This window comes from Mesocricetus auratus, unplaced genomic scaffold (assembly GCF_017639785.1).
Source record: "Mesocricetus auratus isolate SY011 unplaced genomic scaffold, BCM_Maur_2.0 Super-Scaffold_100003, whole genome shotgun sequence".
In the NCBI taxonomy this organism is placed as follows: domain Eukaryota; kingdom Metazoa; phylum Chordata; class Mammalia; order Rodentia; family Cricetidae; genus Mesocricetus; species Mesocricetus auratus.
In genome coordinates, this window is record NW_024429188.1 from 91,719,905 (window position 1) to 91,736,098 (window position 16,194).

Genomic DNA, 16,194 nt, shown 5'->3' on the forward strand with positions numbered 1-16,194 from the left:
AGAAAGCTATTTATTTTTATGATATTTTGCTAAGTCCCGATGGAGTAAGATTATATGAATACATGATTGGATGGGAGATGGGAGAAGATATAAAAGAAAACAAGTAGCTAACTTGGCATTCTGGATATGAACCATAGGATATTTTTGATCAAAACTATCCACATCTGTATTAGTAATAATTTTTATGATAATTATCAACTTCACAAGTTTAAAATGTAAATCTTAGGAAAATCCAGATTTCTGTTTTTCTATCCTGTATACAAAAGGCTATGCATTCTTATTTCATTTTAGATGTTTTAAGATGAAAACTGTATATTCAAAGCATTGAACAAATATTCACAAAATGTTTAACAATTCTAATTTAATAGTTTTTAATAATATAAATTATTTATAATTTTAATTATTTAAAGTTGCAATATAAGCAAATTTCTTCAGGCTTTATCATAAAATTCTGAGGATACAATGAAAAATAAGGCAGATATGGTTCTGACCCTCATAAACCTAATATCCTTATGAGTTAAAGAGACAAAAATATATAATTTAATGACTAAACAGATAATAATTTTAGATCGTAATAAATGATTTCAATGAAATAAAGGAGGTCATAAAATTGACCATTCCATGGTAAATGAGTAGGAACCACTTCAGGTAGATTCATCAGAATGGGTCTTTCCTAGGCAATTATGTATAATCTGAAACCTATAGACTATTTCATTACAATAGCAAGGCATAGCTAAACATAGAAAACATGGAATATTGTAAATGTCTAGAGAAAAGAAAGAATTTATTGTGTTGGAAGAAAAGTATGCGATCCAATATGGCTGAATTAGGATATTATAATAATAATGGTGTCAGATGATGCTGAAAAAAAGACAAGGGGCAGTTCATAGAGGAATTTGTAAAGTCTAGTAGACAATCATTTTGAGAAGAAAAGTTGTTTAATTATGCTTACATAGAAAATTTGAAGAGTTCCACCTTGAAGAACTCTGCTTAGCATATTTAACCCAGTAGTTTCAATTCACATTTCATTACTAAAGGTACGTATCCCTATAGCACACATATTAACATCTTTGATGTTAGTATCCTGTAGTATACCAGTTTAGAAAATACTGGTTGAGATAAATCTGTGGGTAAAATATCCATGGTGTGGGAATGTAAGAAGTTTGAGTATTGTATTGAAACTGCAGATGAATAGAAACAGATGGATGAAAGCAATAACACAAGTCTTTGACCTATCTTTTAGACAAGGTTACTTATTATATCATAAGGTTGGGCTGAGTTTAAAGATGAGGGAATTAACATATAAAATAATCCGCTTTCTTCTCTGAAGCAATGCCATTAGTTGTCAAGATTTTTTATATCTAGACTTCTCAATCATTTGTTCAAAGAGAGAACTGACAGAAAAGTAATTGGACCAAGATCTAATCTTCTCTTTGTGTGTGGTTCAGGTTAAGGCTATGATCAGTGGGACTGGGGGGTGCAGTTTAGTTGTTACAATGCTTACCTAGAATACACAAAGTCTAGGTTCAATCCCCAAGACTCATAAACCTGCATGGTGTGCTTTCAACTTGGAACTAAGGTACATGTCCGTAACCCTGGCACTTAAAAGATAAAAGCAAAAGGGTCAGAAGGCAGAGGTCAATGTTGGATGCAAGCATAAGCTACATGAGACTACACCCCCAAAGAAGAAACTAATTCATAATTATCTCTTACTCTATGCATTTTTCAGAAGAATAAATGAAAGAAATATAAATAAGAAGACAGAGTGAAATAGTAGGTAGAAGAAGGACATTCACATTGAGTCTCTGGTGTTCCCAGTATAATCAATGCTAGTATCTTTCCATAGCAATATTATCCACACTTTGCAAGATACATGAAAGATGAAGATAATATGAACTTGAAACAATGAATGAAGAATCGGTATACCTGAGCAGTAAAATATGTGGTTCTGAAGTCACAATTGTGTTCTACAGTCCACTCTAGCAGTTTACTACTAGTTTCAATTGGACAGTATGACTGTAGGAACTCAAAATTCTAGGACAGATGGAGAAAGAAAATTGTAGGCAGGGTTTTTATTGGTCCCACTGACTCCCCAAATAACCACACAGAGATTTAGTATTAATTATAAATACTCAGTCAATAGCTTGTTGCCAACTAGCTCTTACATCTTAAATTATCCCATATTTCTTATCTATATTCTACCATATGACAGTACATCTTTTCAACATGGTATGTTTATCTCCTGCTTCCTCTGAGTCTTGATGGAGATTCTATGTGACTCCACCCTTCTTCTTCCCAACATCCTTCAGTTTCACTCTTCTGCCTAATGCTTTCCTGCCTAGCTATTGGTCAGGCAGCTCTTTGCTAACAATGATAGCAACACATTTTCACAGTGTACAAAAGGATTATTCCACAGCAGAAAATAATTCAAATGTCTCTGTATTTGGAAGTGCTAGGAATAAAAGTAAGAGAATTTTCTAAATTTGTTTTCATTTAAATTAAAAACAATCTTATTTTACATACCAATTCAAGTTCCCTCTCCTTCCTGTCCTCCCATTTTCCCTAGCACCATTTCCCCATCCTATACTCCATCCACTCCCCAGGGAGGGTGAGGTCTCCCATCGGGGATCATCAAGGTCTGTCACATCATTTGGGGCAGGAACTAGGCCCTCCCCATGTATGTAGGTTGAGAGTATATTCCTCCATAAGGAATGGGCTCCCATAGTCCATTCATGCACTAGGGATAAATACTAGGTCTTCTGCCAGTAGCCCCATAGACTTTTGTAGAACTTTTAAAGATAGTAGACTTCCTAGATGAGGTCTTATCTTCTCTGAAGAGGAGATGGTAATTGAGGAGAGTGAGCGTGATGGGAGGAGAAGATGGAGGGAAACATGGATTGAAATGTAAAAACTAAATTAATAAAATATTTAAATGTTTTTATAAAGTTTGTAAAAGGAAATCACAGAAAGAATGATGCATGGAAAAGAATTGAGTGGGAATAGCTCAGAGGTAGAGCACATGGCTAGGCAAACATCACATCCCCAATACCACCAAAGCAAAACCTGAGATGAGGTTTTTTGACAATCTGTTCTTTGTCTTATTATCACCCAAATGAGATGAGAATAATATTAAATAGTCACCAGTGGCATCTCCTTAAGAAACTGGCAACTACACAGACTATGTACCTTTACCTTGGATCTAGTGTCTGAGAGTTTCTCTCGGCCCTTCTTGACCCTTTTTCTATTTTTTGACCAGCATCACTTTCTAAGGCAATGGCATCCATGTATGTACCATTTACTGCAGAAAGTGGTACTTTACTTTATTGCTTTTAAACTGCTATTCCTAGTTTCAAGTAAAAGTACTTGTCTTTGATAAGTTTTAAGTGCTGTAATGATGACCCAAAATAATCCAATGAAAATGCCATTTTTTTGTTCTGACAATCATGGCCACTGCAACTGCATTTGATCCTCAGGGGATTACAGGTTGTATGAGCCACTATATACTCTCATCGGTTGTTGTAACCTGCCTTGAAAATTGAAAACACCTGATTAATTCTTACTATCAGTTAATGCCTTTGCTTTTAGAAGACCATTACAACCTATGTGTGCTATACCAAAAACTAAAAACAATAACCTAACATTCTAGTTTATTATTTTTCCGCAATATAGTCTATGAACTTGGGGCATGTCAGCTTCAATTTGGAAAAAGTATATTGGTGTAGTTGCAAATGATGAGTGATCTGTAGCCTGAGATGAAGTACCACAAAACAGTTAGTATGCTGACCCCATGTATTTGTTGAGGAACCAAGATATGAAGATAGACAGCTTAAGCATTTGGAGTAATTTCATTTCAACAAAGTTTAAATTATTGCCTCTAACACTATAGTACATTTTTGCTTTTCATTTTCTCACAGTTTCTCCTCTAAGATATAGGTAAAAAATCAAACTGAAACTTTTTTATTCTCTATCACAAGCAACTGCTTGAAATGATTCATGGATGATAAATAATGAAAAATACTTCATTAGGTCGGTTGCTTTTCTGAAACTTTATTTGGCCTTTGAGTGTTTTCCAGTCATCTTTATGTGGAGATTTTAATTGACTCCATAAAGGCTTCTATTTGGCCTCTTTAACTCCAACTTACCTGAATCTGTCAGCAGAATAACAATGAATCATTTCTTCCCCGGACTTACAACTTTTTAATGATACTCATCTTGTACAAACTGAGTTCAAAGATAATCAGCATTCAATGATACTGTTTACAGATCACTACTGTGAATGAGAATTGTTGTCATAGGCTCATATGTCTGAATATTTGGTCCCCATTGGTGGAACTGTTTGGAAGGGGAATAGAAGACTTGATCTTTTGATCTTGTTGGAAGATGTGTGACAATTTTGAAGTTTCTAAAATCTCATGCTTTTCCAAATTCTCTCTCTGTGTGTCTGTCTGTCTCTGTCTCTGTCTCTCTGTCTCTGTCTCTGTCTCTGTCTCTGTCTCTGTCTCTCTCTCTCTCTCTCTCTCTCTCTCTCTCTCTCTCTCTGCCTGTCTTGATCTTTCATGCATTTTGTATCACACTCTCAGCTTCCTGTCACTGTACATTTGCTACACCTTCATTGACTGTAAGTTCCAAATAAACTCTTTCTTCTATAACTTGTCTTGGTCATGGTATCTCATCAAAACAATAGCAAAACAACTAAGAAACTTTTTTCCTTTAGGTTTAACAAATTTTTATTGAGCATTTGTCAGGAGACATAGGCACAAATAAAAATAAATCCATTTCTTCAAAAAAACATATGACAAAGAGTATAATAACTCTCCATTGTCTTTTTTGTCAACAAGCAAAATATAGACATATCTGAGAAGAACTTCAGTTGAGAAAATGATCAATGTGGAAAACCCTGCCTATTGTGCTTGGTGCCACCTCTGAGTAGATGGCCCTCAGTTGTATATGAAAGAAGCCTGAGCAAACCATGAGGAACAAGCCAGTAAGCAACATTCTTCATGGTGTCTACTTAGTTCCTGTTTCCATGTTCCTTTCTTGAGTTCTTGCCCTGATGTCCTTTGGTAATAGATTCTAACATGAGAGTTGTAAGATGAAATAAACCATTTCTAACCTATATTCCTGTTGTTTGATCAAAGCCATAGAATAATAAGACACTCCTATACATTATTCAACACTCATTTATCACATTCTTATTTATCATCTACTGTGCCCAACCCTATGTGAGGTATTAGATAACAGCAAAGACAGGTACATTCACTGGCCTTAGTGAACTTTTCGTTTTGCAGACATTTGTGGCTTATTTTGATGTGAGGCACAGGTCATCTTAAATTACCTAGAGTGAAAGCTATTTATTTGAGTATTGGCTTATGTTTCTCTTAAATAATGATTCAATAGAGTATAGGACATTTAGGAGTGGGTGAATAATAATCACCTAAACGTATGAAAAAGAAGCATTTTAGAAAGAAACACCATTACAAGAGTGATGTATGAGTCTGAGATACAGGAATAGTTAATTTTCTAATGACAGTAAGATCCTTGAGTTAAACAACAAAATCAAAGCTGGAAAACAAGATAAAAATAACATCTTCTGTAGTTAGGATCTAAAATGGGTTAAAGGTTTGGTCTCCAGGATGGTATACTTGGAATGTAGTATACTCTTTGAAAAGTAATGCCTAGTAAAAGGTCCTTATAGGGATTTTTTTCTTTTTTTTAAATTTAGAAACAATCATTTTCCTTATCAATCCCCTCTGTTCCCTCACCCTCCCATTGTCCCAAGCCCTTTACTGACCCACAACCCACACCCACCCAATCTGCAAGGACAGTGAGGCCTTCCATGAGGGATCATCAAAGTCTGCCATACCATTTGGGGGGAAGGCCTAGGCCCACCTCTGTGTATCTTGGCTGAAATAGTATCCCTCCATAGGGAATGGGCTCCCAAAGTCCATTATGCACTACAGATAAATACTGGTTTCACTGTTAGAGGTCCCATAGACTGCCTAGGCCACCTATCTGACACCCACATTCAGAGGGTTTGGTTCGGTCCAATGCTGGTTCCCCAGCTTTATGACTGATGTTCCTGTACTCTCCCTAGGTCAGGTCAGCTGCTTCTGTGGGTTTCTCCAGCAAGGTCTTGACTCCTTTGCTCATCCCTCCTCCCTCTCTACAACTGGATTCCAGGAGTATGAATCAGTGCTTAGCTGTGGATGCCTGCTTCTGTTCCCATCAGCTACTGGATGAAGACTTTAGGATGGCAATTAAGGTAGTCTTTGTGGATCTCTGAACATTTTCCTAGAGCCAGATTTCTCTTTAAACCTATACTACTGGCTCCCTCTAATAAGGTGTCTCTTTTCTTGCTCTCCTCTATTCCTCTCAGGCTTCCTGATCCCTCTTGTTCTCCTCTCCCTACTCTTCTCCCCTTTTCTTTTTCCTACCTACCTCCCCCCCGTCCCATGTTCCCAATTTGCTCAGGAGTTTTTGTCCCTTTCCCCTTCTTCAGCTTCTTCAGTGGACCCTGTATTTTTTCTCTTGGGGTCCTCCTTGTTTTCTAGTTTCTCTGGTGGTGTGAACTATAGACTGGTAGTCCTTTGTTCTATGTCTAATATCCATATATGAGTGAGTACATATCCTGCTTGTCTTTCTGTGACTAATTGGGTTACTAAAATAAGATATGATATCAAAGAAGGAAGGACATTAGTTTTGAAGAGGAAGAGGTATATGGGAATGTGATGGAGACGAGTGTAATATGGAGTGAATATGATTGAAATTCATTACATATGTGTATAATGAAATAAGTCTATTATTCTGTATAATTAATGTATTATAATAAATTTTAAAAACTGAGTGAAAATAAATACCTACTTTTTATTAACTAATTAGTTCAGATTTTTATGATCTAAAATGTGAATAAAAGAAGAACAAAGAGAAATTTGAATTCTAGGCTGAAAATGCTACACATACAATATTTTAATTATGCTATCTTGCAGATTTTTACCTTTACTGAGCAAAGAACTGATATAACTAGATTGACACCCCTAAGAGATTATTATGGCATCATACAGACTCTGATGATCCTCTTTGGAATGCTTCATTATCCTAGAGGACTGGGTGAGGGATGGGTTGGGGGATCAGTGGGGGGCATGGGAGGATGAGAGGGAGAGGAAATGGGGAATTGATATGTAAAATAACATTGTTTATAAAAGAAAAAGCTAAAAGAAAAAACTTTAATGTGAAAGCCCTTAAAAAAGATTAATATGGCATTCTGTATACTTAATGACTAGGAAGCGAAGAAAGGCAAGAAGCTGAAAGATGTTAGAAGGTTTCTGTAATAATTCAGAGAAAAGTTGATAAAAAAATCTGTACAAAGTGTCAGTGGGAGTAGAAAGAAATGAGCAGTACAAAAATAAAATCTATCTGTTTTAGAAATGACTAATCTTAGGTAGGAGCAATCCAAGGGAGTGCCAAAGGTGGATTAGAAGAAAGAAATAATTATATTTTGTGTATTAGTTAGGAATTAAGGATTTGTAGTTTTGTTCAATTCTAAGTTTTTCCTGCAAATCTTTTCCTTTCAGCAATGTTAAAAATGAATCAAGAACCTAACTAATCCAGAAATCAGTACAAATGATTAGACTCAATTTATCATTTGCTCATTAAGCAGCCACTATATCCTAAGCTTCCTTCAAAGGACTGGGAATACGATAACAAAGAAAAATAGGCATGTTGCTTTTAAGACTTATAGTCTTTTGTACAATTAGGCATCTTCTGGTTACCCTTAAGATATAAACGCCATTGTTGCACATCTGAGGATTTATTGCCTTGTTGTTCATCATTGCGGTTCATATGCATCACACATGGGTCAGGTTTTTGATTGTTTTTCTCTATTGGCAGCTTACAAAGCTCTACTAAATAGAAGGGAATCCATGCCTCACACTGCAAAAGTAGCCTACTGTCTATGGCTGTGAGGCTATGAACTCAAGAGGATAACCTACTAATGTTGATTTCCTAGACAGTATAATTTCTAACTGCATTGTAAATACAAACAACTGATTGTGACTGCAAACAGAGACTATTAATGAAAGACACAGTGATCAAAACACAGAGAATAGATATCTGTAGGGTTTCCAGAAGGATAAAACTATGGAGTAAGAAGCAAGAAAATAGTCACTACTTATTAATTCAATATGTTTCATGAACATGTGATACATGTCAATCTCTGTTCTATGTTCTATAAACATAATAAATATAACAGATCAAAATTGTTTCTCTTGCAGAGAAGCATAAAGCCCTTAACAAAAGCTAATGAGATGTTGATACCATGGTACTGTAAGTAAAAATAGACTAAAATAATCATATTATCTTTGTGAATCTTTCAGTATTCAGTACTATGTTGTGCAAAAATAAAATGGACTATGATGGAATCAGAAACACTGGAAACGACAGATTTCTGTAGTTCATAGTGTGGATCATTCTTTCACTTTGAAGGGTTTAAGAACTAAGTGGCATGCTTTAATTTACATTTTGCAAAGGACCTCTATGTCTTCTATGCTGACAATATGCCCTAGAAGGATAAGAGTAAAGCAAAGAGATATGTGAATATTATTATGTCTCTTGTCTGTCTGTGTGAAAACAATGTTTACTTTGAAGAAGAAAAGTAGAAAATATAAAACAGACAATTCTCTGTCACCTGCCATTTACATTCAATATAGAATAATAAAACCATACTTCATAATAAGTAGTATAAAATTGTATCAAATTTACTATTTGTACAACTGCTTTCTCCAATAAATATTTATTGAGTGCCTAATAGGTGTCACGCACTCTGCTACATCCTGGGAACTCAATTTCAAGCTTATGAAAAACTACTTTCCTCACAAGAATTGTGACATTATATGGAATACAAATTTCTGTGAAACATATATAATATACAATAACAAGCCTAGACAAGTGCTGTAAATGGAAAACAGACTACTTACTGTACAAGCCCTACATATTATATGATGCTTTTTGCAACAAGGCCACAGTCATCTATTTCAATATTTAAGATTAAGAAATAAATAAAATGGAAAACCCTAGTTAGGAACAATCTTAACTTAGAGTGTGACTATATCAATTAGCACTCCTTTTCAAAAGGTTCATTATAACTACAATCCTAATATCAGGAAAAGAATAAATTTTAACTTATTCCATTAAAATAAAGGAATGATCCCTGAAAATAAATACAATACCATAAAAATCTGGTTGACTCACAGCAGATTTGCAAAGGTCCTGGTGAAGATATACATCATGTAAGGATTCTATCCTATGGAATATACAGGCACATCTTCTTTAGAGGCCTTTCTTACTCATGCCCACTGTGGTGATAGATCTCCCTTGCCAACATGACTGAACTTGGAATCACCAAGGAAACATATATGGGTGTGTCACTGAGGGTATTTGCCAAAGCATTTATATGAGAAGAGCCACAATGACTATCAGTAGCACCACCCACATTCTGGGATTTTTTTTACTGATTTAAAAAAGAAACTTAGCTAAGTACTAGCATTCATCTCTCTCTACTTCCTGACTGCAGATCCAATATAACCAGCCTTGTCATGTTACTATCACCATGAATAACCTGGCATGATGTGCTATAACTTAGAACTGGGAGACAAATTAATCTATTCCTCACATTATTTTATCGTGTATTTTGTTAACCAATTGAGAAAAGTATCTAATACAGGATTCCCCCACTATATTCCATCTAAGTAGGGTATGGAGTCCCAAAACACTATGGCCTTACCACTCTAAAATCTGTTATCACTGCTTCTTAACTAGCTAGGCAATGAGATAGATTTTTCACTATATTTTCTATACAGTTTAGGTAGAAGTAACATGTGATGGGCACTCACAAAAAGTATGATGAGTCAGAAATGCAAGGTAAAACATAAGGAACATGAATAGTATATATAGATAAGCTTATACTACTGTAATTTATTGGATGGATATGGTACTTCCAGCTCAAATGAGTAAAAAATTTGGTGTAGTACAATTATGAAAAAAACAATTTATGTGACATGAGTGAAAATACACAATTAAAATCCAGAATATAATCAGGAAAATTCTGGACAAGCTTACAAAGCTAAAACAAGTACAGCATAGCTATATGGAGAAAGTATGAAAGGAAGAAAGAACATTTGAAGTTGTAAATAAAGGTAAGGACTACAGTGTGAAGATTCTTAGCTATTAGGGTTAGTGTTGGGTAAAGCCTTCCCGCCAGCCTGGTTCCAGAGCCGCATCAGTCCCAAATGAACACACAAGACGCTGTATTAATTATGAAGCTGTTGGCCTTGCTTGTTTCTTACTGGCTAGCTCTGACTTAAGTATTTACTCCATAATTGTTAATCTAAGTATTTCTCTTACTGGAAAAAGGCTTCCGACTTCTCACCCCTGTGGTGGCTACATCGTGACTCCCTGTGTTTCTCCTTCCCAGAGTCCTCCTCGACTCCTAGTCCCACCTGTCTTACTTCCCTATTGGCCAACAGTGCTTTATTCAACAAACAATAAGAGACAGATTTCATAATGACATCTTCCATCAGGTTAGTGATTTAATTATTTAAACATGGTCCTGTAAATAGAATATGTAAGATTTCAAATCAGAACATCTAGATTCCAGAAGAGGTTCAAGAACTTTTCAGTTATAAAACTTGAGAAAACTTATTAAATGCTAATATCCTGGTGCTATGATAATTGACATGATATACAAAAATGGAGAATATAATAAGGAAAAAGTGGCTTTACTCATTTCTAATATTTTGAGTTTCTGTGTGACATTAAAATAAATGTCTCTTGAACACTAGAGATATTTAGAGGATTTAAACAAAGTATAAGAAGGCTATTAGTTAATTTATTTTTTAAGTGTTTCACAGCATGGTAACTATAGCTCATAGCTGAATGCTATAAACCAGTGTGCCACTGGAGTGGCAAATCTCAACTGTTCTTGACACTGAAATTACCAAAGGTTTAGTGATAGGCTATTGGATTTGTGGATTTTATTTAGGCATTCTCTGCTACATTCTCAAAGCATTACATGACTTTCACTCCATAAGTATTCATAGTTATAATTTGTCAATATGAAATGAAAAGAAATATAGATTGAGGTTAGAAATACAATGTTGGGATTCAAAATAGAGAACGGGTAGTTTAACTATAGTTTTTTAAATAAAGAGGAGTAGTAGTCAAAGTTAATATCTGAGAAAGAACTTTGTTCAAAAATGTTTTTGAGCCATTTAAATTAGATTTAAGAACTGTAGTTAGGAAACAAGATAACTCAAACTGTCCTTTTCATTAGCCTTCTATCTGGACAATCATATAGTCATGGAGATGCTAGCTCCTAAAACCAGTTTGAGACATATGCAAATATTTTAGATCAAGCAAGACTGAACCACCTCTCATCACAGAAACTAAGTCTGTATTTACTAGAAAAGCTATCAGACTATATAAACAATTCATTTTTATCATTGTCCTCTGAAACTCACTCATGTTTTTGTACTCACATATAATTTGAATGTCACTAAACAACTTCCTTTTTACATTTTATTATGTAGCATTACATAAAGCCATTTTTATGCACGAATGTAACATATTTGGAGCATATTCCCAATAATCCCTACTCCTTCCCTTTTTTCTTATTTCTCCTCCTGTTAGTTGTCTTTTTACCTTATACAGTTTCATTTCTACTTTTATTCCATATATATATATACATATATATATGATTCAATGTGTAAATATAAAATCCAGAACTTATAAAATGAACAAATAATGTCTTTTTTATTATGGAAGGTGTCTGACCAGAAATAGAGTAACACTGGATCACTGAAACACCACAAATTTTACTTTATATTCTTAGGAATATTATGATATGGAAGTTCAATGAGAATCATCTTGATATTATCTAATATATCTTTCTTTGTCTGAAGGTGGGTAAATAGGTACTAAATAATACTCTATAAGACATTGTAGGAACCCCATTCCCTATGACTGGCATTTTGTTTCACTATTGGAAATTTGCCAGCTCTTCTTATTTAGAGGATAAACTATCTCTATTTTGAGATACAACCTGGTGCTATGTTTTAAACTTAAAAGCATTTTCCAGTTGCGGCTTTAGCTTTTCTATAACTTGAAGTATAACTTATTCATATCCTGCTGTCAAGCACACAGCCTGTAAGGTCATCCACAGGCATTACAGCTGATCTCTGATTACTATTTCTGATCAATGAGTCAAAAATAACCAGACCAGAATTTTTTGGAATTCCTTACATGGTGAAGTATTCCAGGTGGGTCATTTTTCTTAGATCTTGGCACTGAACTTTCCCCACTTTTCTGAGCTGCTGAAGGACTAAAAATATCTATCAATTGGGCCACTAGATATTTGGCAATTATATGGGTTACTTAGCACAAATTCATTCTCAACTATTGAAAAAATAGTGCAGAGTAATCTGTATTTTCCACAGCCATGAGATGAGGTCAAAATGAACTTTAATCGAATAGTCAGTGGTTGGACCATAATAACTTTATAAAGGCCTACCTACCGTATGATATAATAGGCTCCACACAGACATATCAGAACTTGAAGAAGGAAATCAGAAACTAACATAAGTAAATAAGAACAAGAATAAGCAACATCATTCTCAAGAATCTGAATCTTTGTATACCACCAAATTAGACATTAATCTCATGAGGTCTGTTCATGTGTTGAAAGGAAGAGTTTGTTCATGAGAAAAGGATATTCTGCAGATAGAAAGAGGAAAGTAAACTCAATAAATAAACAATGACCTTTGGAAATACCTATCTAAACCCTGCTTAAGAATAACAACATTTAAGCAAATTTATTTTTTGTATTCATATTCCATTAATAATAACTTCCATGCAAACTGCAATAATTAATAAAGGAAGTTTGGGATAGCAGATATCAAATGTAATGCTCTCATCACAAATACATAGATTTTATATGTGTCATTCTAACTTATTTTTATATATTCAAATATTTTTGTACAAATTTTGACCTGATTCAAATGTCATTAAGTGTCATGGTTAAATGATCTGCTAAGGTTATACGAATTGACGTAGTTTCCCTTCCTATATCTATCTACATAGAAAGAGAGAATGTCTGGATTATACTCTAAAATGTAATTGATTTTTGATTTATTGTATATATACATGCACTTAAATGTATACACATATATACATATACATATACAAATATTAGTCTTTTGTCTGGATTTGTGTATGTGTTCCACATATGTACTTGGTATCCCTGGAAGTAAGAAGATGGCATGGCATTCCCTGAGATTGGAGTTACAGAAGGTTATGAGCAGCCATGATCTTGGGTCCTCTTAAAGAGCAACAAGTGCTCTTTACTGCTAAGTCAATTCCTAAACCTTAAAATTTATTATTTTGACTTAATAGTTACTCCAAATATTTGGTTTCTCATGAAGGTTATCATGAAGCAGAGAAATTTTGGTAGTATAAAATATCATTTTTGTCTTTGTAATAATTAAGTTAAAATTAATACACAGATATTTCAGTTATATATTTTATTCTAATGAGAATAATTAGTACACATCTTCTCAGTGAAATATCCACTCATAGTCTTCTGATGTTCCCACATATATAAGCAGATATTGCAAGGCCTAGGTCTCAAAATAAAGTACAAAGCACTAATCTTAACTTTTGCTAACTTTTCAGAGATGGCCAAATAACTATTATGCAGACATAGCACCAGACACTTCCAGTGTAAGTTGTGATACCTAATAAATATATTGTGAGTATTTATAATTGTCTATAGTATCAGTAGGCATTTTAGGTCCATGTTTTCTGCACAATATGAGGATTTCAACAGAAAGTATTTATAGTATTTAAATAACTGTGTTATATGTATTTTATTTTAATCCATTCAGTTTATAAATACAAGAAATGAAGATTAAAAAAGATTAAGTAAATTTATTTGAGTTCCAAATGAACTAAATGGGAGAACCTGGATTTAATCACTGTTTACTAACTCAAAAATGTATATTCTCTCTCTTTTATACTTATGGCTACTTTCTCAACATTTTCCCTTCTTAATGATTCTATCAGTGAGGAACATGAAAATTTGAGCTCTAAGTTACTGTTTGTAACAAAACTCCTGTTTTGTTCATATTAATTGTATTAGTAAGTATCAGGCTCAGCTACAAATACCAAGGATAGTATACAAAGCAGAAACACAATACTCCCTTATTTCATTGGAGGAAGTCAGTATAAAGACCCCATGATCATAGAGAACTATTTATTGCTTTGTAATTTTTCACTTCATGCTTGAAAATGCCAGATATCATATGGGTATGCCAACCCTTTTTCTTTGTTCTTATTCTTTTTTTCTCTTTTTTATTTAACTTTTTACACATGTTACTCTCAGTTCCTTATCCCTCCCCTCCTCCCCCTGCCCCACAATTCTCCCAACCTCCACCCCACTCCATTCCCCCTCCACACCCCAGGGAAAGTAAGGGCTTCCATGAGGGATTTTCAGAGTCTTTTATATCATCCCTGGCAGGGCCTAGGCCCTCCCCGATGTGTCCAGCCTGAGAGAGCATCCCTTCATGTGGGATGAGCTCACAGAGTCCATTTTATGCCAGGAATAAATACTGCTCTACTCTCCAAGGTCCCACAGATTGCAGAGGCCTCCTCTCTGACATCCAGGTTTGGGGTGGGGGCAGGATGTGTGTGTCTGGATCAGTCCCATGCTGGCCTCTCAGGCGTCAGTCTGGAGTCCATGCATTCCTGCTTGTTTAGGTCAGCTGACTCTATGGGTTTTGCCAGGTTGATCTTTGTTCTTATTCTTATGAGATAAGATTTTGACAACAAAGAAGTTTGTATCTAAAACCTGTGAAATCAAATGCTATAACTTTCATGAAATAGTTTTTTACCTGTGAATTTCTTGATGAGTAGAGTCTAAATTCCAATAAAAAACCAATGTGAAAGCAGGATTATGACACATTTTTCTCTACTAAGAACAGAGCCTGAGACAAACTCCTTTGCCATTCTAACCCTCAGTAATGTAGAAGTGATTTCCTAGTACAGCTTTCCATGTACTAGAGATATGAAATTTTACATGGAGGACTTGGTCTGAACTCATATGCGGATATTAACCGCAAGCCTTGGTTACAAATAATCAAAACTTACAAGAAAAGCAAAGTGCTTAATTCATGGTTACCACTCTGGATTATATTTTCTCTTTAACTTTGGCCCCAGAAAATGTTCTTTCTGACTTGAAAATATATATGTGTTCTACCAAATGCAAATGCCATGGTCAAAAAACTGCATTCACTAAGGTATCACCTCAAATACAGCTTTACATGTAGTAGAGAGATAAATAGCATTTGTTAAGCAATTACATCAATTCTATTCACAATTTCAGAAGTTTGGTAGCTTGTAGTAAGGTAAAACATTACAAAATGGTATACAAGATACATACCTATACACAATAAAGATTTAAAGCAAGTCTGCAGTCAATATCAAGCTAATGGAGAGAAAAATCAAAGCGTTTCCACTAAAATCAGGAATGAAACAAGAATTCATTCCATGCCTATTGAATATTGTACTTGAAGTCTTAGCTAAAACAATAAGATAACTGATGGTGATCAATGGAATACAAATAAGAAGGGACTCCAGATCTTCTCTCCCACCAATGAGACCAGGAAACCAGAGGAGGCTGGGAGTCCAGGGAAGCAGCTGTTCCTGCAGCAGCATCAGGTAAACAGGCCGGCTTCCCAGCCTGTGTTCCAGTGCCTACAGATCGCCTGGGAACTGCACAGAGCTCCCAATCCTGGTGGGCGCCAAGTACCCCAGACTCCAGGTCTTCTCTCCCGCCAATGAGACCAGGAAACCAGAGGAGCCAGGGAGACCAAGGGAGTAGCTGTTCCGGATCAGGTACAACAGGACCCAGCATAGGGTCCAGGGGACCAGGTAGGAGGCTAAGCGCCCCTGATTACTGTTCTTCTTCTCCACCCACAGGACCAGCACTTGGACAAGGAATAGAAGAACCACCAGATTATTGGACTTGCTAGCACCCACCAAAAGGGAACTCTGGTCCCCAGACCAATAAGGGCTCTTTCTGCACCCACTAGAAGAAGAGATGGGAAAGAGACAATACAAAAACACACTCAGCAACAGAAAAATAAA